Source organism: Suricata suricatta, chromosome 8 (assembly GCF_006229205.1).
Source record: "Suricata suricatta isolate VVHF042 chromosome 8, meerkat_22Aug2017_6uvM2_HiC, whole genome shotgun sequence".
NCBI lineage: Eukaryota > Metazoa > Chordata > Mammalia > Carnivora > Herpestidae > Suricata > Suricata suricatta.
Window position 1 is genome coordinate 68,076,946 of NC_043707.1, and position 25,884 is coordinate 68,102,829.

The 25,884-nt window shown below is 39.8% G+C and overlaps 1 pseudogene; it reads right to left on the minus strand.

Moving 5' to 3' along the window:
* Positions 1-17,101: 17,101 nt before the first annotated feature.
* LOC115300111 lies at positions 17,102-17,746 on the minus strand (annotated as a pseudogene).
* Between the last annotated feature and the right edge of the window lie 8,138 nt (positions 17,747-25,884).

Consider the following 25,884-nt stretch of genomic DNA (forward strand, 5'->3'; position numbering starts at 1 on the left):
CTGAGAATAGGTCTCAATAGTAGCTTTTATATCTCAACAGCAACTGCTGCTTCTCCAAAATGAACTTACCTCATTTAACAGGATTTCTGCAGCAAATGCTATTAAAACAATTCCCTTTGAACCTTGCATTTTACTTTTAAAATCACAGGTAGAGTTAACTCTCCCTTTCTCCTGAAGACTAAATCACCTTTAAAACAAGCTCATCATCCACTAATCCATTTCCAAACCCTGTTCGGGAATCTGGGTTAAGCATGGTATAACAGAGCAAGACTGTGGCTTGATGGAGCCAGAGTTCCTTCTTTATCCTAATTGGCAGAGTCCTCACAAGGGAAGGCAGTGCACCTGGTTCTAACTCTATAATTTGTCTTCCTCACATGAATAATTCATTTTGTCTCTTCACGGCCAGCCACTACAACAGTAGGGGATGGTCCCTATGTGCGAATCACTGGCTGTCCCTGCCCACCCAGCAAGAAGCACTGGCTTTTGCAAATGTGAGAGTTCTTGTTCAAGATCAGGTCATGGCCACTGAATGTTAAGTTAGGGTATTGTCAATTTGGTATTAGTAATTCCCAATTTGGTTTATTTAACTAAGCCTGACCTGCCTTGACTTTTAATCTTTAAAGGAATGCAGGCTGCTTCCTGGCAATGGGGCATGTTGGTGAACATCTAGTAAGAATGTGTGTATTTGAAGCTTTCATAGGCCTGCAGATATCTGAAAATGGAACGGAAACTCAGAGTGATTTTGTGTAAAAAGAGAGGAGTGGGGAAAGAAGAAAAAAGAGCTAAGGATGGAGGGAAAAGAACAGAGAAAGAAATCTGTATGTCACTCCTCTGCTTGAAACCTTCCATATAGCTCTTATGGCTCCTAAGACCAGCTCCAAAGCCCTCCACAATGCCTAAGTGACCCTGAAGAATCTGCCTCCTGCCTATCCCTCTAGACTCATCCTATTACCCTTCCCTTTGCTTGCTGTACTCCAGCCACACCAACATTTTTGAGTCCTTGAACCTGCTCAGGAAATCCCCATAGATTTTTTTTTCCCTCCTTACCTCCCCTAGCCCTTGTCCCCAAGCCTCCACTTGGCTCATACTTCAGGCTTCACATGGATGCATGACCTCAGACTGAATTAAGTTCATAGATTCCGGGGTGCCTGGATGGCTCAGTCAGTTAAGTGTCTGACTTCAGCTCAAGTCATGATCTCACGGTTCACGGGTTCAAGCCCTGCATCGGGTTCTGTGCTGAATGCTTGCTCAGAGCCTGGAACCTGCTTCAGATTCTGTGTTTCCTTCTTTCTCTCTGCCCCTCCCCACTCATGCTCTGTCTCTCTCTCTCTTAAAAATAAATAAATGTAAAATTTCAAAAATTTTTTTAAGCTCATAGATCCCACCCCACATCATTATGTTCCCTGACTTGTCATATAAACTGCTTTGTCTTTATGGGTTTTACCTCACTTTTAACTAAATAATTCTAGACTAGAATAGAAGCTCCAAAAGTACAGGAACCCCCTCCACAAACTCTGTATTCCCAGCACTTCACATAGCACCTGATGCTATATAAAAGGTGGAACAGGGGCGCCTGGGTGGCTCAGTCAGTTGAGCGTCCAACTTTGGCTCAGGTCATGATCTCACAGTTCATGGGTTCAAGCCCCACATTGGGCTCTGTGCTGACAGCTAGCTCAGAGCCTGGAGTCTGCTTCTGATTCTGTGTGTTCCTCTCTCTGCCCCTCCCCTGCTCATGATCTGTGTCTCTGTGTCTCACAAAAGTCAATGTTAAAAAAAAAAAAAAGGCGGCACAAATGGGGCACTTTGATGGTTCAGTTGGTTCAGCATCCAACTCTTGACTTGGCTCAGGTCATAAGCTCAGTTTGTGGGTTCAAGCCCTACATCAGGCTCTGTGCTCAGAGCACAGATCCTGTTTGGGATTTCTCTCTCCCTCTCTCTCAAAATAAATGAACATTTTTTAAAAAAAATTTAAAGGCAGCACAAAATGAAAGGATAAATGAACAAGTGAACACACTTATGAATGGAGCTCTGCATATCTGTAACTACACCAAAGCACAACTGGAAAATCCACAGTCTGTTGGCTTGTCTTGCCAAAGTGGAGGACTGATCATCTCACCCAAAGGAATAAACAGATGAGAAAATGTGAACATCCCCACCAACCTCCTGTGTCTACGTTTCAAGATCTGAAAAGCAGCTCATTTAGTGAGCTAGGCTGAAAGGATCAAGAGAAATGAGAACCAAGAAAGTGTATCTTTGCCTGATGCCACTGAAGAACACAACCAGTTAGCCAGCCAGGAGAGGTTCTGTTAGAACGTAACTTGGAAACCCCTCTGGCGTGCCACATTGAAGAGCCCTCTTACAGTCAACAGACCTAATAGTTATTCTGTGATTGCCTCGCCAAGCCTCGGTTTCTGTATTAATACAAATGGGAATGATCGCATTTAGCAGATGCTTGTTCAATTTCTTCCTGGAACTCCAGCACAGGCTCCCCCATTAGCTATAGTAGCCACAGTGCCCAGGACCCATGATACTTTTAGGGGCTTGCCAAATGATTTAACTTCTTTTAAGACCAGAAGATAATTAATATAATCTAGCCCAGATTGCATTCATCGTTATATCAAGAAGTCATAAAATATAAATGTTAATATATGTATGAAGAAAGAGGTCTACAAAGGCTTCCATGTTGAGGGCCCACAAAAGTCATAATATACCCCTGTCCCCACCCCCTTTTGGAGATCTTCCTTTCCCCTGCACTATCCGCCTTCTCACAGCACTGCATCTGCAGCAACCAGCTTGGACTCTGCCCCTGTGGTTTGATTGTACCAAGACCTACACTTGGCCCAGGTGGCTGGTCAGAGGTGCCTCCGCTCAGAGCTCATCCTGGCCGTGGTTAACTGGTTTGGGTAAGGGGCGAATATCTGGGCTGGGCCTCCTGCCTCTGGCTGAGCCAGTCAGTTTCTTTCTTCCTTATGAATTTAGGTTTGCTTCTGAGATCCAGCCAGTCTGACTATGCCTTCTCTGAGAGAAGGTGAAAATTTGGGAGCTGCTATTTCCCAGCACATGGACTTAATACAGAGAAAACCCATCTGAAGGAGAATATGACCCCAAAGGAACAGAGGACTATGATAGAAGGCTCTAGACGTATTCTCTTCTCAGGCTGGCTGCTGTGTCTGTGGCTGCTGGCACATCTTTCTTGGATTCCCTGAGACCTCAGCAGGGCTGAATAGGATAACGGTCTGGGGTCTAGGGTCAGAAGCTAGGCTGCCAACATTCAAAGTGCAGTTACTATATTCCAGCTCCATGACCCCATGCTAGTACTTAAATTCCCTATGATTCAATTTCCTCTATCATAATAGGGACATGTTGTGAGAATTAAGAGAAGTTAATCCATTAAAAGTGCTTAGAGGGGCGCCTGGGTGGCTCAGTCGGTTGAGCGGCCGGCTTCGGCTCAGGTCAGATCTCATGTTTGTGGGTTCAAGCCCCGCGTCAGGCTCTGTGCAGACAGCTAGCTCAGAGCCTGGAGCCTGCTTCAGATTCTGTGTCTCCCTCTCTCTCTGCCCCTCCCCCTCTCATGCTCTGTCTCTCTCTGTATCAAAAATAAATAAAACATTAAAAAAATAAATAAATAAAATAAAAGTGCTTAGAATACAGAAAAAAATACAAGTCCAGAAACCGACCTATAAATATGTTGTCAACTGGTTGTTTACATTGGTACAAAGCAATTCCATGGAGAAAGAATAGTCTTTATGACAAAGATGCTGGAATAATTGGAAATCCATAAATCAAAATCAAAAAAATAACAAATCAGGGGCACCTGGGTGGCTCCATCAGTTAAGCATCCAACTTCAGATCAAGTTATGACCTCACAGTTTGTGGGTTCAAGCCCCACATCGGGTTCTATGCTGACAGCTCAGCCTGGAGACTGCTTCAGATTCCATGTTCCCCTCTCTCTACACGTCTCCTACTCACATTCTCTTTCAAAAATACTTAAAAATTTAATAAAATATATATAACAAATCAAAAAATATATCAAAAACAAAAAATATGTCATAAAAATATGACCCTCTATCAATACTTTGCAACATACACAAAAATTAACTTGAAATATATCATAAACCTAAACGTTTATGATAAACCCCAAAACTATAAAAGTTCAGGAAAACATAGGAAAAAAATCTCTATGACTTTGAGTTAGGCAAAGATTTATTAGATATGACATAAAAACCAGAATCCATAAAAAAATTAATTACACCCCATCAAAATTTTAAATTTGTGTTTTGTTTTTGTTTTCGGTAAGACAAACCATAGATAAAAAGTATCTGCAAAATACACATCGGATAACAGACTTTGAATATATAAAGAACTAAAAAACTAAAAGAAGAATACAAAGAACCCAATAAAAAATTGGGCAAAGATGTGAACAGACGTATCACTAAAAGCAGAGTTTGTGTGACAAATTAGCCCAGGAAAGGGTGCTAAACATTTTTGCTCATTTGGGAAATGCAAATCAAAGCCACAGTAGGTAGCACCACTGCACCCTTAGGATGGCTAGCATGAACACCCACAATACCCATAGCTGGTGAGGAGGCGAGGTACCGGAACTCACGCACTGCTACCGGAATGTCAATCATACAGGCCTGATGGAAAACAGTTTGGCTAGTGCTTCCAAAATTAAATACACACTTAACAATGACTCTGCAGTCCCACTACTAGATATTTTTACTCAAGAGACATTAAAACACTCAAAAGTCGTACACAGATACTTATAGCAGTTTTATTTATAATCATCAAAAACTGGAAACAACCCTGGTTCTTTGAACCAGTGAATGCATAAGCAAACTGTGGCACATTCATACGATGGAATACTGCTCAGCAATAAAAAGAAAAAACCCAACAACTGATGCAGACATAGACATGAATGAACCTGAATGAAAAAAGCCACATCCAAAAGGCTACATAGGATATGACCATTGATATTGCGGTTTGGAAAAGGCAAAACTACAGGACAGAAATAGATCAGTTGTTGCCAATGACTAGGGGTGGCAAGAAGGTTGGCTACAATGAGACACGAGGGACCTTTCTGGGGTGACAGAAATGTCCTTGTTTGGCGCAGAGGCAGGTATGACCTTCAGGCACCCAGATAACAAGAAACCACTCACTACCTCAACACTCTCCACCTGGAGACCTTCAAGGGACCCATTCATCAAACGTTTCCGCCCCAAACAATGAACACATCCTCCCTGGAACAAGAAACAGCTACCAACAAATAACCTTACATAAACATGTCAATACTTCATACCCCCACCCCCAGCCCCAGCCAATGCCATAAAAAAGCACTACCCCACTCCTGGGTGCAACTTCTCTGGACCCTCTCTGTTCAGACCAGTGAACCTTACCTGGGAGTGCTCCCAATAAAGGCCTTTTTACTTCCATATCTGGTCTCGGTTTCTGTATTGTGTTCGCTACGTTACTGTTCTGTTGACTGCAATGGGGGTGACATGACTATATGAGTTTCTACGCTACAGCTAATGTTAATATATATAAGTGACAGTTCAATAGGCCTAATTTTTAAATTTTTAGGGGAAGAAGGCAATGTCATTTACTTAAGTTGGTCCCCCTGGGTTTCTGTTACTTGCACTCAAGAATCCGAAATGACACAAACACACAGTTCAAGTGTTGTAAAGATTTAATGGCACAATGCAGTTTCATCTTAAGATGGGGTTAAATTCTGACATTAACCCATAAGGCTAACTTTACCTTTAAAAGCACATTAACTCCCTGATAGAAAACAGGGTACATTTTTTATGTACACGAACTGGTACAAGAATTCATATGTATGCCAAAGTCTGAGAACCGTGAGCTATTACAAAAGGAAACATACATACAGATGACCAGACTAGTAGCGGGACAGTGTTTCCAGTCAAATTACCTTGGTTCAAATCTCAATTTCACCACTTTCGAGCCTGAACAAGTTACTTAACTTTGCTATGCTTCAGGTTTGTCATGTGTACAATGGTGATAATAGCACCTAACTCAGAGGGTTTTAGTGTAAGTTAGTTAATACATGGGAAGCCCTCAGTCAGGCACAATGGAAAGAAAGACTGTATTTGGGTTAGCTGTCAATGGGTCAGACGGGCCTGCATCACAATCCTTTCAATCAATGAATATCTAGTAAGCTCCTACTGTGTACAGTGAATATCTATTAAGCATGCTGTGTGACATGTTGCCTCAGGTTGCCCACCCAGAAAACTGACCCTCCCTGTTTAGCATGTGAATTGAGCTTGATCTAGACTCTGGAGAAGGCTAGACCCATCCACAGGGGTCTCACCAATCCTTTTAAGATAATACCTAATATTCAAACAAACCATTTACCTCTGCCAGCACTCTTAAGGCCTGCGTGTTTCAACTAGTTTGGAGGATAATCTGGTGACCAGGAACAAAAAAAGTCTGTGACTAAGCAGCACCTATTTGGGGAGCCCAGTTCTCAAAACGGGACCACTCTAAGTACCCCACCACTACAACTCCTTCTCGTCTCTCTAAAGCTCTTCGTTTCTATTCCACTTTGTTCTGTTCTACTGGTCTGGTTTCCCGTCAGTGTGGGTTCTTTATCTCAGCTCCCTACCCCTGTGTTCAAAGACCATCACATTTTATTTAGGTGACCACTCTGACAAGGCATCCTGCTTGTTAAGACACCTTGAACCTTTTATTTTGCTTCCTTGTGCCTAAGCTTTTTCTTACATCTAAATGGCTTAATAGCACCTATTCTACATTTCCCAAAAAACGATGAAATTAATCAATGTGACAATGCCTTGTCACTCACAGATGAAGAGGAAGAATCACTTTGTTTTGTTATAGGATTACCTTCCTTTCTACGTTGTTTTTCTCAAATGTTTCTTGTGAATCAAATCCACATTTAAAAGTCCTGGGGATAGGGTGCCTATGACTTTGGCTCAGCTCATGATTTCACAGTTTGAGCTTGAACCTCATGTCAGGCTCTGTGCTAGAAGCTTGGAGCCTGGAGTCTGCTTCTGATTCTATGTCTCCCTTTCTCTGGCCCTTCCCTGCTTACACACTAAAATAAACATTTTAAAAAATAATTTACAAAAAAGTCCTGGAAGTGCTCACAGCATGGTGGAGAATGTTGTCAAAAAAACCAAATTTGTTATTTGGCCTAACAAATATGGTGGTCCCCCGACTTGATCCACACCGATATACTCCAAGACCTGCAGCAGATGTCTGAAACCGTGGAACTCACTGAACACAACATATATATATACTGTGTTCTTTCCTAAGCATAATTATGATAAAGCTTAATTTATAAATTAGGTACAGTAAGAGATTAACAACAGTAACTAAAAATAGAACAATTATAACAATATGCTCTAATAAAAGTTATAGGAATATGGTTCTCTCTCTCTCTCAAAATATTGTACTATCCTCACCCTTCTTCTTAGGATGCTGTGAGATGATACAAGGTCTGTGTGGGGAGATGAAGTGAAGTGAAGGATGCAAGCATGTGATGTAGCATTAGACGCTACTGACCTGACCATCGGTCATAGGGAAGACCATCTACTTCCGGACCATCGTTGACTACAAGTAACTGAAACCACAGATAAGAGATGACTACCGTAATCACCACTGATTTTTCCAAGCCTCTATATTGGGTTAATTTAGATGATAATGATGATGATGATGATGATGATGATGATGATGATGATGTTAACAATGAAGACAAATGACATAAAAGCAATCTTAATTTATTTAACAATTTATGGATTTTTCGAGCCACTTTTATGCACCTCTCAACTGATGCTCAAATCCACCCCCAGGAGATAGTGATCAGGTATTATTATCCCCCGTTACCAGATGGCAAATCTGAAGCCCAGTTAGGTTAATGATTTGTCCAAGTTATGCAGCCAATGGACCTGTGCTGAAGGCTCAGGTCATCTCAAAACTCTTACACTGGACCTGTACAAAACAGCTCAAGAATGAAAAGAACCAGGAATCATCTGCAGTCTGCAGAAATGCAAATAATTTTCTTTAAGCATTCACAGCCTCAAACCTTAAAATTCTAAAGCCAATGTCTCCAACACATAAAATTCTAAATAAATAGAAGAGATTGCTGACATCTTCAAAGCAGAAAGACAGTAAATGCAATATCACCATGATAAAAAATGATTAAATGCTACTCATACCAGCTGAAATACCATCGTCAAATTTTGCATTAACAGCCACAATTAAATAGTAGACTTATTAGCTACGTTATGTTTAAGTGCATCCTTCCAGAATCTTTGTATTTTTCCACCAAACATAAAAGAGACATTAAATCAACTTTATGGGGATGGGAAGAAAAAAGATAAAATAATGTCACCTATGTACATAGTGGGGGAAGGAGCCTCAAAGACCCTAAAGGAAATAGCTGAGGTCTGCAGTTTCCAAATGTCAATTTGGAAGGGACTATCTTAGACAGAGGTAGCCTTCCTGCTAACAAGATTCTAGATAAAACTTCCATGTAAATTCAACCTTATCTCCCTTCATCCCTTCCAAGTATCTCAGAGGGCCTGGAATGCAGGCATAATCCTCTGCCAGGAGGAAAATATCCTACTATGAGCTCGTATAAGCTCCCCTGAAACCTGAAAGATGCCAACACGACCATTTCTTTATTGACCAGACCCTTCACGTTAGACAGTGTTAACCTGGGATGGAGGGCCAGAAGGCCTGGGTGAATGACCAAGAACCTCTTCTCCTTCTGATTTTTCCAGTTTACCCCCATCTTCAGAGCTTCTACCTTTCCCCAGTACGCCAGTGCGATCCAGGTTTGCACCACTTGGTCTGGACCACAGAGATCATGATTCTTGCCTCCATTCTGGGGAGGTAGAAGTTAGAGAGGATTCTTTGGTCAGAAACTCCATAAGTTCTCCTTGGCATTAGCATCTTCTACATAAAATCAATGCAAGACAAACAAGATCTCCTCTTGGCAGTATAGCCAGTTTCTTTCAGCCATCTATACTGGCTTACAGTAGGTCATGTATTATTAAACCAAGTTTTCTCTCTAACCAAGAGTAAAGTGATAAAATAAAGGGTGACAAAAATTCATCCTCCCAAATACACCTAAAAGCCAGGTACTCTTCCAAACTAACTTTTCTTTTTTGTATAATCTAATTCAAATGTTCTACTCCCACCCTTCCTCCATAATTGTCTTTCCCAATGTAAGAGATGCTTAAAATAGGCACACCTTATGATTTTCTTAGTTATAAACTACAAGTAGATGATTTTTAAAACTGATGTATGTAAAATTGATTGTGTCCTCATCAACACCCATTTTATGTTTATTTGCCAAATTCCAATAGCTAATATAAATAATTGTGTGGCCAAAAATGATTAGGACTTTGTTGAGGTCTGTGGGTGAACTGCTTTAGGGTTGGATTGTTCTGAACTTCTATCGACAATACAAACTCACAGGAGAATGGGTCACCTTCCAGACTACGCCTTTGCAGAGTTATATAGCACATAACAGACTTCATCTTCCAGAAACCTGTTGACATCTATTTGAAAAATTCCCATTCAAAGGATTCTGAGAATTAAATTTCCCCAAATATGATATCTTTCTTTAAATATCTCAAAGGAAAGGGAGCATAGTATGTGAATTGACACCAGTTAAGGGTTCTGCATTCATATATGGCCTACAAGAATGGATTCACCTGTTTATTCATTCATTCATTCACATGTTAGCTGTCCATTATTTGTTGAGGGTGCAAAGTCTGGGGATACATTAGTCAATAGAATGAGACAAACTGTGTAGTTCACCTAGAGGTATTCCTGCTCTAGTGGGGAGGGAGAAGAAACTGATAAACTCAAATAATTATAAATATTGCTAAGATGAAGGAAAGAATGAAGGGCACCTCAGTGGCTCAGTTGGTTACACATCTGACTCTTGGTTTTGGCTTGGGTCATGAGCTCACAGTTTCATGAATTCAAGCCCCACATATGGCTCTGTGCTGGCAGCAGGAAGCCTGCTTGGGATTCTCTCTCTCTCTCTCTTTCTCTCACTCTGACTCTCTCTACCCCCATCCTTGCACTGTCTCTCTCAAAATAAATAAACTTTAAAAAAGATGTAAGAAAGAAAGAAATAGAAGACAGAGATGGATAATTAAAATGGATAAGATACACCTACTTCCAATGAGAAAGGAAAACTCTGAACAGATGCCATGTGAGCCCTGAAAAATGAGAGGCTACCATTCCTATAGAACTGGGGAAAGAACATTTTCAGGAGAAGGAAACAGCCCAAAATCTGTGATAAAGAAAAGGGCCTGAGGTATTTACGGCACTGAAAGGAAACCTGTGTGGCTGGAGTGAGCTAAGAGAGGTAGGCAGGGGCTAGATTATGCAGGATGTTGAAGGTCATGATAATGAATTTTAATTTTATTCTTAGGCAGCTTGGAAGCTGCTGGAGATTTAAACAGAAGAGTGACATGACCTAGTCTATGTTTTATATGGCACTGGCTACTATGCAGAAATGGACTATAGGATAAAATGCATGGCTGTGGAGAGACAGGAAACGGTCCTAACAGTCTAAACAGATGCTCAGGAGAGCATGGCACAAGTATAGAACTGAAATGGAGAAAAGACAGACTCAACATACCTTTTTGGGTAAAATCAATAGAACCTGCTGGTAAGGCAGATGTGGAAATGAGAGCAAGAGAAGAATTCAGAATCTGGCTGTTGGGTGGTGGCACCATTCATTAAGATGATGAAAATTGCCGCTGGTTTCTTCGGTTCCAGTGCAAGGCCTGCCTGTGATACACGTGTGTAGCTATAAAGGGTTATTTCATTTTCTTTTTAATAGAGCTTCCTGTGGGGAGAGCTTTCTCGATTCTTTTGTACTATTAGGGAGCTAAACACACACACACACACACACACACAGTTAGCCAACACAGTCCAAAGGAAGCCTGAGACCTTTTTCTGCTCCAGCCATCAGGTTTCCCAGCCCCAACTAATGTGCAGAATGTTAGCAGGCAAGACCAAACTGTAGGTTAGTGATGCTCAAGAGAATAACACAACCACGTGGTAACATAAAATCACATTTTTCCTGGAATTTAGGACTTGGGTATCAAAGCTTTGGCATGAATTGCAGTTTTGGATGGACTGAACAGAATTCACACATAAGCATCCACTGGCCACTGGTATCAAGTTCTTTAAAGAAAACCCAAATCAAAGACAGGAAGTTGTACATTGGACAGAGGAAACTGACTTTCCTGGGAAAGGGCACTGAGAGATGAATTTAGGGTCTGCCCTCTGACAGACGGGCTTCTCCAGTGAAATCTGTTGTCAGAGAGACTTCTCCAGCCAGTTAAACTCAAAGCCAGTAGCTTGAAGACCAGAGTTCAAGTACCTGAGCACCACTTGAAGGCCATCAGTTTAAGGGGGTTATGAAGCTGAGGTCTAACCAATTAAAATAGCTCTAGGGACATTTATTGCATAGAGTTCTAGACATCTTTCTTACTGTCTGTGTGGCTCTTGATGGGAACATGACTGCCACGGACTCATTGGTCCTATGTTCTTCCTCCACCAGCTTACATCATCAGGATTTCTTTGCCATGAAAAATGTGCTTATGAGAATTATGAAGGAAAATCTTGAAAAGAAAAAGACATTGCAAAAGAATAATTCAGTACCTATATAAGGAGTGAAAGGGATGGCAGAATTCATCCTACTGCTTTGGATCCCAGATCCCCTGTTAATAAATAATAGAAGATACCATCAAGATAATACTTGCAGGAAAAATAGGAAGCACTTCAGTAAGAGATAGCTAGGCTTTGCTTCACCATCTCCTAATAATTGTATCCTTATGTTTTCAATTATGTTTAGTCTGCATTTGTTTAATGAGAATTTTATCTCTGCATTGATTTTATAGTCCCTCATCATTTCTTTCAATTTTTTTAATCTTTACTTTTGAGAGAGAGAGAGAGAGAGAGAGAGAGAGAGAGAGAGAGTGAAACAAGTGATAGTGGCACAGAGGATCCAAAATGGGCTGTGTCCTGACAGCAGAGAACCCGATGCAGCCTTTAAACTCACCAACTGTGAGATCATGACCTAAGCTGAAGTCAAGAGCCAGACACAACCAACAGAGCCACCCAGGCACCCGTCTTTCATTTTTTACTGAGCTCTACCAATTTGTATTTTCTAGTTTTGTCTATTGTCTTATTATCTCCTTTTCAATCATTTTGCACTTGTGTGCTTTCTCCTTCCCCAAGAGATGATGCTGCCTATAGTATCTTTAAGATTCTTTGTCAAATTCATAAGAACAATTCCTCTTCTGATTTAACCTATGTTATCTTTTGTTTACTCTTTCTTCCTCTATTCTTATGTATATGGCCTAATGTGTTTCCTTCTCAAGGTTATTCACATTGCTTGGGGCAATTATATCTGAGGCCACAATTTGCTTGAAGACTCCTGTGAAGGACAGCCCAGAGCTTTAAATCTAGTGTCTTACCTCCAAAACCTTCTCACCAATTTGCCCTCCACCCTGAATGCACATTTCTCCTCCTTTCTCTTCAGTTAGGATGTGGATGGATTTGTGTTGTGATCTGGGGAGCACAGCTTCTCCTCCAGCCTCCCCACTGTACATCTTGTTAGCTAGGAGGCTAGGACACACCACAGACTATACAGGTGGAGCCTCCACAGGGTCCCCATCAGCTCCACCCGGCCCACTTTTCTGCAGCTGACACCTGGGTCTGCTAGGGACACGCCCACTTCTCTTCTGGCCACATTCTCTTGATCCCAGTAAACTGAATGAAGGATCCTTTGGACCTGAAGATTGGCACATGTACTTCTAGAGAAATCTGACTCTGCTAAATCTGAGGAGTTTCCAGGTTCTCCATCTCCCCCCTTAGTTTTAGTCTCAGTTTCTCGGCACTGGCCAGATTTTGTTCACAGTGAAGTTTCTGTATTTCATCAAAGATGGAGGGTTTTTTTTTATTTCTTTTTCATTTTTTCAAGTGAAGGTTTTCCAGTTTTTCAAGAAAAGGTGTTTTCAAAAACTTTTTCAAGGTTTCACAGAGGACTGAAGACTGAAATGCTTTTACCTTGACTTCTTTGACTGAAGGCCCTCTCGTTCCCTTCTGGACCCATGGCAAGCTTGCCTCTACATCAGGGGGCTCAAACTGCTTTTTCAAAGGTCACTACTGACTTCCTAATTGCTAAATTAAAAGTCTTTTTTTTATTATTAAAGTATAATTAACATATGGACTATATTAGTTTCAAGTGTACAATATGATTGAATAATTCTATGTATTACTCAGTGCTCTTCATCAGTGTGCATTTTTTATTTTTTTTTTACTATCCAAAATGTTTTTTCTTTATTTTTTTATAATAGTTTATTGTCAAATTGGTTTCCATATAACACCCAGTGCTTCTCCCCACAAGTGCCCCCCCTCCATGACCATCACCTCCTTCCCCCTTCAGTGCATATTTTTTAATGTTTATTTTGAGAAAGAGAGCACCCAAGAATATGCGAGCAGGGGTGGAGCAGAGAAATAATCCCAAGCAGGCTCTGCAAGCTCATGCAGGACTCACACTCACAAATCATGAGATCATGACCTGAGCCTAAACCAAGAGTTGGTCACTCAACTGACTGAGGCACCCAGGTGCCCCCATAAGTGTGCTTTTAATTCCCCCTTCATCTATTTCACCCATCCCCCAACACCACCCCTGTTAACCACCACCTTTATCCATTCACCTATTGACCGACACTTGGGCTGCCTCCATAATTTAGCTATTGTAAATAATGCTGCAATAAACAGAGGGATGCATAGATCTTTTAAATATTATATTTCTTCTGTTACGCCTCCTAATGCCCATTCTCTTGCTCTTTTTTCAGTTTTCCTTCAATTATTCTAGCTATTCTCCTAGGGTTTCTGTTTAAATGCTCTCCCTGGTCCACTCCATTCATTCCCAGGCTTAAACTGCCCACTGTGTGCTTCACTTCCAAATGTCTCTCATCTATCCCAATCCCCTCTTGAAATTTACACGCAGTTCCCACAGCCAGTTTGACATCCATCTCCACAGGCACATACCACTGGCATCTCCATGTATGTTCTAAATGTCTATTTCCTAATCTAGTGATTCTCAGAATGTTAATTAGTGTTGTGTTACTTGTCCTAAAGATTCACACATTAATAGTTTCCTAAGGTTGCAATAATAAATTACTACAAACTGGATGGCTTAAAACAATTGATTCTTTCACAGTTCGGGAGGCTAGAAGTCCAAAATTAAGGTGTTGGCAAGACCATGCTCCCTCTGAAGGCTTAGGAAAGATCCTTTGTTGGCTCTTCCTAGCCTCTAGTGTTTGCCAGTGATTCTTAGCATCTCTAGGCTTGTAGTTGTGTCATTCCAATCTCTGACTCTGTCACCACACAGTTTTCTTCTCTAGGTATGTCTTTTTCCAAACCTCCCTCTTCTTTCTCTTATAAAGACACCATTTATTGGATTTAGGACCCACCCTCACACATCAATCCTTCATCTTAACTTGATTACACCTGCAAAATCTTATTTCCAAATAAGGTCATATTCACAGGTACTGGGAGTGAGAACTTAAACATTTCTTTTGGACGGACACAACCTATTACTTCATGATAAAATACATTTTGAAAATACTGATTTAAACAAAATCAGATAGATTTCATCACTATGGAAGTCCTCAGAGCTGTAATAAGCTAATGTGAATTGTAGGGGTTTGGTTTTGTTAACATAATATTAGAGTCTGTTGTGCAGCATAAGTGTATTGGTATACACTACAAAATTATCACAATTAAGTCTAGTCAAGTCATCACTCTACATAGTTACAGACTTTTTTTTTTTTACTTGTGATGAGAATTTTTAAAATTTGCTCTCTTAGGAACTTTCAAATATGCATACATTATTATCAACTACAGTCACCATGCTGTACTTTACATCCTTGGGACTTATTTAAATTATTTTTAAGCTTATTTATTTTAAGAGAGAGGGAGCAAGAAAGGGAATCCCAAGCAGGTTCTACGAGGACAGTGTGGAGCCTGATGCTGGGCTTGAACTCACAAGCTGCGAGACTATGACCTAAGCCAAAGTTGGATGCTTAAACGACTGAGCCGCCCAGGCGCCCCTGGACCTGTTTTATAACAGGAAGTTTGTACCTTTTCACTCTCTTCACCCTTTTTGCCTACCAGACATGCTCACCTTTGGCAATCACCAGTCTGTTCTCTGTTTCCATGAGCCTAGATTTTTGTTTGTTGGGGCAATTTTTTAGATTCTACTGATTCTTTAGATGAGTCTTTCTCTTTCTGACTTATTTTATTTAGCCTAATGCCCTCAAGTTCCATCCATGTTGTCACAAATGGCATGATTTCATTCTTTTTTATGGTTGAATAATATCCAATTGTGTATACATGCCACCTTTTCCTTATGCCTTCCTTCATCAATGAACACTTAGGCAAAACAAGGAGACAACCTATTGTAAATCATGCTTCAAAGTACATGGGGGTGTAGATATCTTTCTGAGTTAGTGGTTTTGTTTTTTTCAAATACCTGGAAGAAATTGCTGGGTCATATGGTAGTTCTATTTTTAATTTTTTGAGGAAACTTATACTGTTGTAGCTACACCAATATACATTCCCCCCCAAGAGTACACAGTGATCTCCTTTTCTTTACATTCTCACCAACACTTATTTCTTGTCTTTTTGATAGCAGCCATTCTAATAGGTAATATCTCAGTTGAGGTGATTTTAATCATTATGGTTTTAATTTGCATTTCCCTGATGATTAGTGATATTAAGGATATATTGATGTATCTGTTGGCCATCAATATATCTTCTTTAGAAAAATGTTTATCCAAATCCTTTCCCCATTTTTGAATCAGTCTTCTTTTTCACTATTAGGCTTACAAATTTTGGATACTAACTTTTTATCAAAAATCTATATGCAAATACTTTCTCCCATTCACTAGGTGCCTTTCATTTAGCTGATGGTTTCCTTTGTTGTACAGAGCTTTTTAGTTTGAAGCAATCCCATCTGCTTATTTTTTGCTATTGATGCCTTTGCTTTTGGTGTCAATTTCAAAAAATGTTGCCAAACCAACGCCAAGATTACCACTTACATTTTCTTCTAGGCGTTTAAATAGGTTCAGATCTTACATTCAAGTTTTTAATCCATTTTGAATTAACTTTTGGGTAGGGGTAAGATAGTGGTCCACTGTCATTCTTTTGCATGTGGCTGCCAAGTTTTCTCTACATCAAAGACACTGCCTTTCCCCACTGTATATTCTTGCTTTGTCATGAATTAATTGAACATATAATCATGGATTTCTGGGTTCCCACTTCTGTTTCATTGATTCATGTAACTGTTCTTAGGCCAATACCATACTCTTTTGATTACTATAACCTTCCAACTATAGTTTACAATCAGGGAGCATAATGCTGGATGCTCCCAGCTTTGTTCCTCTGTCTCAGGATTGCTTTGGCTCTCTGGGGTCCTTTATTATTCCATACAAATTTCAGGTTTGTTCTATTTCTGTGAAACATGCCACTGAAATTCTGATAGAGATTGCACTGAATCTGTAGATTGCTTTGGGTAGTACAGACATTTTAACAATATTAATTCTTCAAATTCATGAGCAGAAAATATCTTTCCATAGGTCTTCCTCAATTTCTTTCATTCATGTCTGATAGTCATCAGTATAAAGGTCTTTCACCTCATTGGTTAAATTATACCTAAGTATTTCAGGGTTTTGTTTTTTTTTTTTAGATATTTGAAATACAACTTTATTCTAATTCTAAATGAAAAGGAATGGAAAGGACAGTGACAAATGACATTTCACCACCGGATATTGTGATGTGACTACAGCAGTCTTATATTTGAAACTCAGCAAGGAAACAACTGTGTTCCAAAACAGCTAAATGTGCATGTCCAGAACCTCACTCCAAAGCCCATTCTTCTCCATCAGCATCCCAGAGATGAAGCACATGTTCTACTCAGCTATATGATCAAGTGGCAAATACGCTGCACCACTGACATCACAGGACAGTTGTCTATGAAACCAGACTTCTGACACTGGGCTCCAGCTAGACTTTCTCAAAGGTCGTCATCTTCACCTGGGAGAGCAGTTGTCTGAACAACCTCTAGATCACATTCACACGCTGCTGCCAAAGTTGGGTCCATGACAATCTCTGGTGAGGCAGGAGCAGGCATGGTGACAAACTCCAAGTTAGGGGCTCCAATGAGTTTTCTAACAAGCCACAGGAAGGGTTGTTAAAAGTTGTAGTTACTTTTGGCAAAAATGTCATAGGCTGAAGGTTGGTCTTTCAGTGGAAGACCATAGATTTTTGCCTTCACTTTCCTGTCCTGATGTCCACTTTATTGCCACACAGCACAATGGGGATGTTTTCACATACTTGCACCAGATCTCTATGCCAGTCAGGCACGTTCTCCTAAGTAACCCTTGATGTTACATCAAACGTTATAACAGTACACTGGGCTTGGATGTAATAGCCATCTTCAGCCCACCAAATTTCCCCTGACTAGCTGTACCCATATATTGAACTTAATATGTCCTCTGTCAGCATGGAACACAAAGAGATGGACCTCAACACCCAATGTGGCTGCACATTTCTCAAATTCACCAGTCATATGACATTTTATGAACATAGTTTTTCCAGGACCACCATAGCCAACCAATACAAGTTTGAACTGGACTTGGGGTTCTCCTTGGGCAGCCATCATGCTGTTGCTCCCAGAAGTGTCTCTGGCCTATCTGACTGAACAGTATTTCATTCTCTTTGATGCAATTATACCTGGGATTGTTTCCTTAATTTTTCTTTCTGATGGTTCACTATTAGTATATAGAAATGCAACCAATTTCTTTATACTGGTTTTGTGTCCTGCAACTTTACCAAATTCATTTATCAGTTTTTATAGTTTTGGGGTGAAGTTATTAGTGTTTTCTAATATCACATTATCCACAAATGGTGAGTTTTACTTCTTCCCTTCCAGTTTGGATGCTTTTATTTCTTTTTCTTGCCTAACTTCTCTGGCTATGACTTTCCAATACCATATAAATAAAAGTGGCAAAAGTTGGCATCCTTGTCCTGATTCTGATTTTCGAGGAAAAGCTTGCAGCTTTTCTCCATTGAATAGGACATTAGTGTAAGCTTGTCATTGACGGCCTTTATTATGTTGAGGTACATCTCCTCAACACCTGCTTTGTTGAGAACTATCATAAATTAATGTTTGTAAATGCCTTTTCTGCACCTATTGAAATGGTTATGTGATTCTTATATTCATTTTGTTAATGTGGTGTATCATATTGATTGATTTGCAGGCGTTGAACTACTTTTGTATCCCTAGAATATATCCTACTGTATCATGGTGTTTGATCCATTTAATATATTGTTGAATTTCATTTGCTAATATTTTGTTAAGGATTTTCTGCATCTATGTTCATCAGGGATATTGGCCTGTAATTTTCTTTTCTTGTGTCTTTGTCTGATTTTAGTATCAGGATAATGCTGGTTTCAGAAAATTAGTTTGGGAGTCTTCCTTCCTCTTCTATTTTTTTAGGTGTACTTGAAAAGATTGGTATTAATTCATCTTTGAGCATTTAATAGAAGCTGTCTGGTCTTGGACTTTTGTTTGTAGTGAGTTCTTAAATTACTGATTCAATCTCCTTACTATTAATTGACCATTCAGATTTTATGTCTCTTCATGATTCAGACTTGAAAAGTTCCATGTTTCTAGGAATTTATCCATTTCTTCTAGGTTGTCCAATTTGCTGGCATACAATTGTTCATAGTAGTCTGGTGATATTTTGTATTTCTGTGGTATCAACTATAGCATTTTCTCTTTCACTTCTGATGCTATTTCCTCTCTTTTTCTTGCTGAGTATAGGTTTGTCAATTCTGTTTACCTCCTCAAAGAACAAGCTCTTCAGTTCATTCATACTTTCTGTTGTCTCGTTAGTTTCTATTTCATTTACTTCTGCTCTGATCGTTGTTATTTCTTCCTTCTACTAACTTTGGACTTCATTTATTGTTTTTCAAGTTATTATTTAAATTCTAGTTAACATATAGGGTAATACTGGTTTCAGAAGATCATATAACTTACAGTTTTTGAATCTCCCAGAATAGTTATCATATGGGTAATCACATACAGCTTTCCCCAAACTTATATAATCACAAAACCCTTTTTGGAATGGAATCCTTTAGCATGCTACTGTCCCAACAACAGACTTTGTATGTTCTTTTACCAGTGCTTCTCAGATTTCCATGAGCATATGAATCACCTGGAGATGGCACAAGAGTGCCAATTCTGATTCAGTAGACCTGGAAAAGAAGTCTGAGAGTCTGCCTTTCTTATGAGCTTCCCATTGCTGCCATCACTATTGGTCTTCAAAAACATTTTCTAAGCAAGCTTCTAAGTCAAAAGCTTTATATCCACCAATAATGTTCTCTTCCTACATTTTCTGTCTTGGTCAGTGGTGTCACTATCCAGTTCTATCAACTAGAAACTTGAACACCAAATTCCCTTTCCTTCACTCCTCCTTGAAATTTAACCTCACCTCAAATCCAACTTATTGCCTAGTTATGTTTGTCTCTTGAATCCAAGCCACCATCTCCATTTCCAGTATCTTTGTCAGGACTTTGGTATCTTTCCATGGACTATGATTAGCCTCTTCACACTTCTTCCTGCCTTTATTTCTGTAAAATTGTTGCTACACACAGAATTAATCAGGTCAGTACCTCACTTTAAAACTGACACTGGTATCTCACTGTCCACCCAACAAAACTCCAACCGCTCAGCACTGAAATATTCCAGGTCCTGCAAAATCTGATCTCAGGACATTTTGGAGCTTTACTTCCACCACTAATTCAAGACACAACGAGGGCTGTGGTCACATTAAGTTGCTCATCCTTCCCTGAACACACCATCCATGTTCCATCTCTGGACCTTTGTTTAAGCTCCTTCCTAGTTAGTATTGTCTTTCTCCCATCTTCTCCACCTAGAGGAAAACTCTCATTCTTCCTAGTCTAAATATAATCTTCTTTGCTAAATGTCCCCCAATTATAATTTTTATCTCCTTTATGTTCCCAAAGATTTTTTTATAACTTCACTTATAGTTTCTCTAATGTTACCTTATAACTGTTTATACATGTGTTTTTCTGACTAGCTCTTTAAGAGCAATAATCATGAGTGGCACATAATACAGTTTAATTTATTCCTTTATTCATTAAAAAAAATTGTCATATACATGTGATGAATGAGTAATTAAGCAAATTAGTGTACTGGATGGGAGGAGAGTTAAACTACTCTGAATTCTTTACAAAGTAAGGTTGACCCTTAAATAATTTGAGAGTTAGAGGTGCCAACACTCTGCACAGTCAAAAATCCATATAAAACTTTTGACTCCCCCAAAATTTAGCCACTAAAAGCATACTATTGAAGCCTTACCAATAACATAATCAATTAACACATATTTTGTACATCCTATGTATTATATGTGGTATTTTTACAACAAAAACAAGTTAGAGAAAAGAAAAAGTTGGAAAGAAAATTGTAAGGAAGGGGAGCCTGGATGGCTCAGTCTTTAAGCATCTGATTTCAGCTCAGGTCATGATCTCAGAGTTTTTGAGTACAAGCCTCACATCGGCTAAACTCGAGCCCTGTTTCAGGTGAGCATGAGCTCTGCTTTGGGTGAGCCCCTGGTTCTCTCTCTCTTTCCCTGCCCCTCACTCACTTGTGCCCTTTCTCTCTTTAAAAAAAAAAAAAAGAAAAGAAAAAAATTATAAGAAAGGTAAAATATATTTACAGTATTATACTATTTATTTTTTAAAATATACACATTTCAAACCCCTGTTGTCCAAGGGTCACCTGTGTAGACGACAGACCACCTGAATAAAATGCAGATTACTAGAAGCCAGCCCCAGACCTACTGACCCAGAATTTTGAAGAGATGGGACCTTAGAATCTAGATTTGAGGAAGAAACCCAAGTGACTCTTATTCAAGCTAATGTGTGAGAACAACTATCATTTAAAAGTAAACAGGTCAATGATACCATCTTATAGTCCTAAGGAGATAAAAATTCTCCTGGTCAAAGTGAAAACCCTGTAAAGCAATGAAAAAGTTAAGAAAGCATATTTAGCATCAATAAAGAACAAAACAATATAAAGATTTGGTAAATCTTTTGAACAAAAAACTTGTGATAATTCTTTTTAATATTTTCTGGCCAATGACAATTTAAAGCATGTACACACTAATTATTTCAGTGAAGCTAGGCTTTTCAAGTTGCCATATTTTTCTGAGGCACAAGAATTGTTTTTAAGTTCTCTTTTCTCTGCAGTATTTAAAACCAACTGATTCCTAAATCACAATTGAGATCACCTACTCTGTTGCTAGGACCGACACAAAACTGAAGGCCATCTTGATGAATGTAAGAGCTAAATGAAAGTTAAATTTGTCACATTCTTTACCATGCTGCATACTTTCAAAGTTTCATTAAAAAAAAAAAATCCACATAATTAGTTTAGCTTTACCAGGAAAAAAAAAATTTGAATGACAAGGTCAGGCTCCTGACCTTTTAGTAAATTAGAGAAGATTGCCATAAATTGCACAATATAATGAAACACCAATTTGCATATTTGCTGCTATATTAAAAGGGATCAGTTTTAGCTCACAAAGCAGAACAAACAAAAACATGCATTTTAATAACTCAAATTACTCCTAGGAAGTGACCCTCAGCAGAAAGCCTGATTATCACTACTTAATTAGAAGCCTTGGAAATCTAAATCCTCCTTTAAATCCTATTCTGGGTACAGTGAAAGATGAAGCCATGAATTTTGTCTAAGATTCAATATTTACTCTTTACTAATATGTTTGCTGGAGAGACTTCCCAAGCATTATAAAGACACGCGAGAAAAAATTTAATATTCAAAGAAAGAGTGCACAAAACCTGTGTTGGCTTGCAGGTGCAAAGCAATTAACAAGCTGGCATTTACAGTACTTTTAATTAATTAATTAAAAATGCAAAGCTGACTTTCATTTCTTTAAATGTTTGAACATTTTATCCATCAATAATAAAGCACTACATGCTGCTGGGTGACAACAGCTGGTAAATGAAAAAGTTAGTTCGCTGCTGAAGTAAGTGAAGAGAGATTTGGAATTGCTAGAGCGCCCCCCCCCCCATCTCTTCCGCTGCCCCGCCCCGGGCCTGCCCCCTTTCAGGCTATTATGAAACTTAGTGTCAAATGAGAGGGAAAATGGCCTCTTGGCTACTCTGAGTCATGAACTGACAGTGACAATATTTGATGTGGCATGGTCACCTTGAATGGGAACAAAACAAGGAAGCTTATTACAAATATACTCGCCAGCAAGGACCCGCCGCTCTGTTTCCTTAGGGGAGCAGAGTTGTTTGGAATCGAGGCTACGTACTTCCATCTTATTTATAAAGGTTAAAAACATAATTAACAGAGGGAATTTCAATAATTTGCAAAGGAAGTGGGTAATGGCTTCTAATGTAATGCTGCTGTGACTAATTTTACAGCTGGACGCTGCTCGAACAACGACTTTACCATTCCCCATGAACACATTTTTGGTCAGTACATATTTAAAAACAACACCATTAATGTCCTTTAATTAAAACATAAATACTACATTGCTACCTCGGTAGGCATTCACTCAGCTGGAACTAACTGTATTTGCTTAATCTACAATTTTAGATGTATTAGCAAAAATAAATGTTGGTGAATGTAAGAGCCTGATTACATATCTTGGGTAAATTGGTGATAATGAGTCAAGAGACTTTGTGTTCATTCACATATATTAGAATAAGAATCATTATGAAATTAAAGCTAAGATTAATCCTGCTAATGACACCACAGAGCATCTGGGAATAAGATAACCCAGATGTCAGATTCACTGTGCTACTGTGCTGCTATTTGATAGAGTAACCCTTGAAGTGTTCTTCTAAGGCAGATAGCTGCTACACCCCCAGTCCCAGCACTTGAAATGCAAATGAGTGACAAGATAGTCTAATAATGAGAGCAGATTCTAGCAGTAAAGAAAATGAATAAATTAAAAAAAAACCCTCTGCACCACTGATAAGAACGAGCAGCAGGCACCCTGATGTCCTCAATTAGGGTAGATGACATCTGCTGAGCATTTCTCTCTAATAAAGCCCTCACTCGGTATTCCAAAGCACACGATTCTAACACTGTTAACATTTTAATGTCCTGGGCGTGCGTGGTAACATTAATTACAAGATGATTTGGATGACTTCTGAATCTCTTTTATGTCTTCCGCAGAAGAGAACACAGCGTTGCAGCTTTGATATCATAAATAAAATGGGGACGCCTGCCAAGCATGAAAGGTATCCTGAAGTCACTTGCGTCTGCTGTGTTGTCCTGAACCCCGGTAGCCAGGCAAAGAGAAGCCTCTGGGCATTTACAGAGGGTCAGTAGCTACGCATTTTAGGGGGAGGCTATGTGGCTCTCAAGGATTTTTTTTTCCTTTATGCTAAAGGTGAACATTTTTGTTGCTGTTTTTAATTCCTAATGAGCTTAAAGTCCAATTAATATTTTTCTAAGCACAGTTTGCCTTCCTAATCGCTATTTTCATGAGCTTTGGCAAATGTCACCAGAGCTTTCTTGTTTGCTGCCTGGAAGGTGGGGGGAGTTTCCTCTCCTCCCCCCCCCCACCCCTTATTCAACAGACTAGCACAGAGCACTGGCACCATAGGGGACCCTAGGTGGAGAGTGAGGTAGGAGGGCACAGGAGAAAAGAAATTTGTTGGTTATCCTACTATATAACTGGCACTGGATGGCCATCATTCCTAAGAAAATACTATTATTATCTCTACTATACAGAGAGGAAACTGGGGGACAGAGAGATAATGTAATTTCTTTGCAAGTTATTAAGCATGAAACAAGAAGCAGAACCAGGATTCGAACCTGTGGCAGACTGAGCTCCAAGTCCATGATCCCACTACCCCTCTTCACTACACCCATGACAGTCATTAGGGTTGTTCCCAGATGCTCTGGGTCTCATCCTTTGGGATGATAAGGTTATGGTTTCCTTGCCCTCCTTTCATAGCTGTCTAAACTTCTTTGACCACTGATATGTAAACAGAAGCTTTAAGAATCATTGTGTGGTTCACCGGGTCCCCTTTTCCCTCTGTGGAGTAATGGATGTCTCTCAGCCTGGATTTGAGGAGGACTGGGAGCAGAGCCCACAGCCAACCTATAACAGACATGAAGAGTGAGTAAGAAATAAATCTTTGGTATTTAGGCTCCGAGATTCTGAAATGACTGGTTACTGAGCATAACCTGGCCCATCCTGACAAATATAACACTAACCATGTACAAATCTGTAAAACCCTCAGACGGCCTCAGGAATGGATGAAGAAGGATGGAAAAAAATAAAAGTGAGGGGAGACGTACCTGAAAAGGTGGCCCAAGAACTATAAAAACCAGGAAGAAAAAGACTGCAATGTAATTAATCTTAAAGGGTGCCAATTATATCATATGTGCAAATGGCTCCCCCTAGAGTTTTGCAGTGCCCAACCTGCACCACCGTGTGCAGGGGCCCTGCCACTTCTAGCCCTGCTACTTTGAGAACATGGTTCCCTACTCTTTTTACAGATTAAGCCAGATTCACCGGGTGTGCTGGGTATAGAATTCATATTCAGCCAATGAGCCCAGCCCAAAAAGGAGCTTGCTCACTCAAAACCTCAGGAGCAACTCATCAGACTAGGGCACTTGTTTATGGATCAAAATTAACCTTGATGACAGATCACTGTCACCAGATACATATAATAAAAAAATAATGTTGTAGAATCACAGAGATGTTTTGTCCAAATGTGAAGGGAAGAAGAAAAAGACCCTTTTGGCTTTTCATAATTAACTAACCTGTGGTAGTGATTTAATGAAAGTATGGTCTAAGGGGAAGTGAGAAAGTGAAACACAGCAATGAGGCAACACTTGTTAGAGTCCAACACCTTTTCTCTGTTGTATCTCTTTCCTACCTCTGTTTGGACCACTCCAGTGAAATATCCTAATTCTTTATGCCAACTCGCCCTACTCAAAACGCCTGCCATTGACCAAAATGACAACTGAACAGTAGGATCAAAGTCCCCAGCCACCAATCAAAAGTCCTCCAAAGTAGGGGCACCTAGGTGGCTCAGTCACTTAAGCACCTGACTCTTAATTTTGGCTCAGGTCATGATTTCACGGTTCGTGGGATAGAGCCCTGCATTGAGCTCTATGCCGACAGTGTAGAGCCACTTAGGATTCTCTCCCCTCTCTCTCTACCTCTCCTCATGTTGGTGCTCTCTGTCTCTCTCAAAATAAACAAATAAACATTTTTAAAGAAGTTTTCTAGGCTATCACCCAATGTTCCAGAGTTAGTGAACTGGATAGCACATTTAGAGAACTAAAGTAATAGAACTTTCTAGAATAGAGGCAGAATGGATCTCAAGCAGGCACATCACACACAGCTGCAGGTCACTTCCCTCACTACCCTGTGGCACAGTCCAACGGTTGCATTCCCCAAGGGAGTAGTAGAGAGGATCCTCGATGAGTCAGTCAGCCTCCTCTATTTGGCAGTCCAAAGTTCTACCTGTCCAACTCTACTTCCAAGGATGCTGGTTAGTAAGAATGAGAATGTCTAAGAAAGTTCTAACCTTGGTTAGGAGTAGAAGACCCTTCTAAAACCAGGTGCGTTAGAGCAGCTCAACTTCTTCTAAACATGCAGGAATAAGGTACGCTTAGATCCACATTCATGCTCCAAATCACCAATTCCCCAGTGAAAGGGATTCAGTCCCAACATTTATGTTCTAAAAAATGAGATAATTTGATACAAATACTCA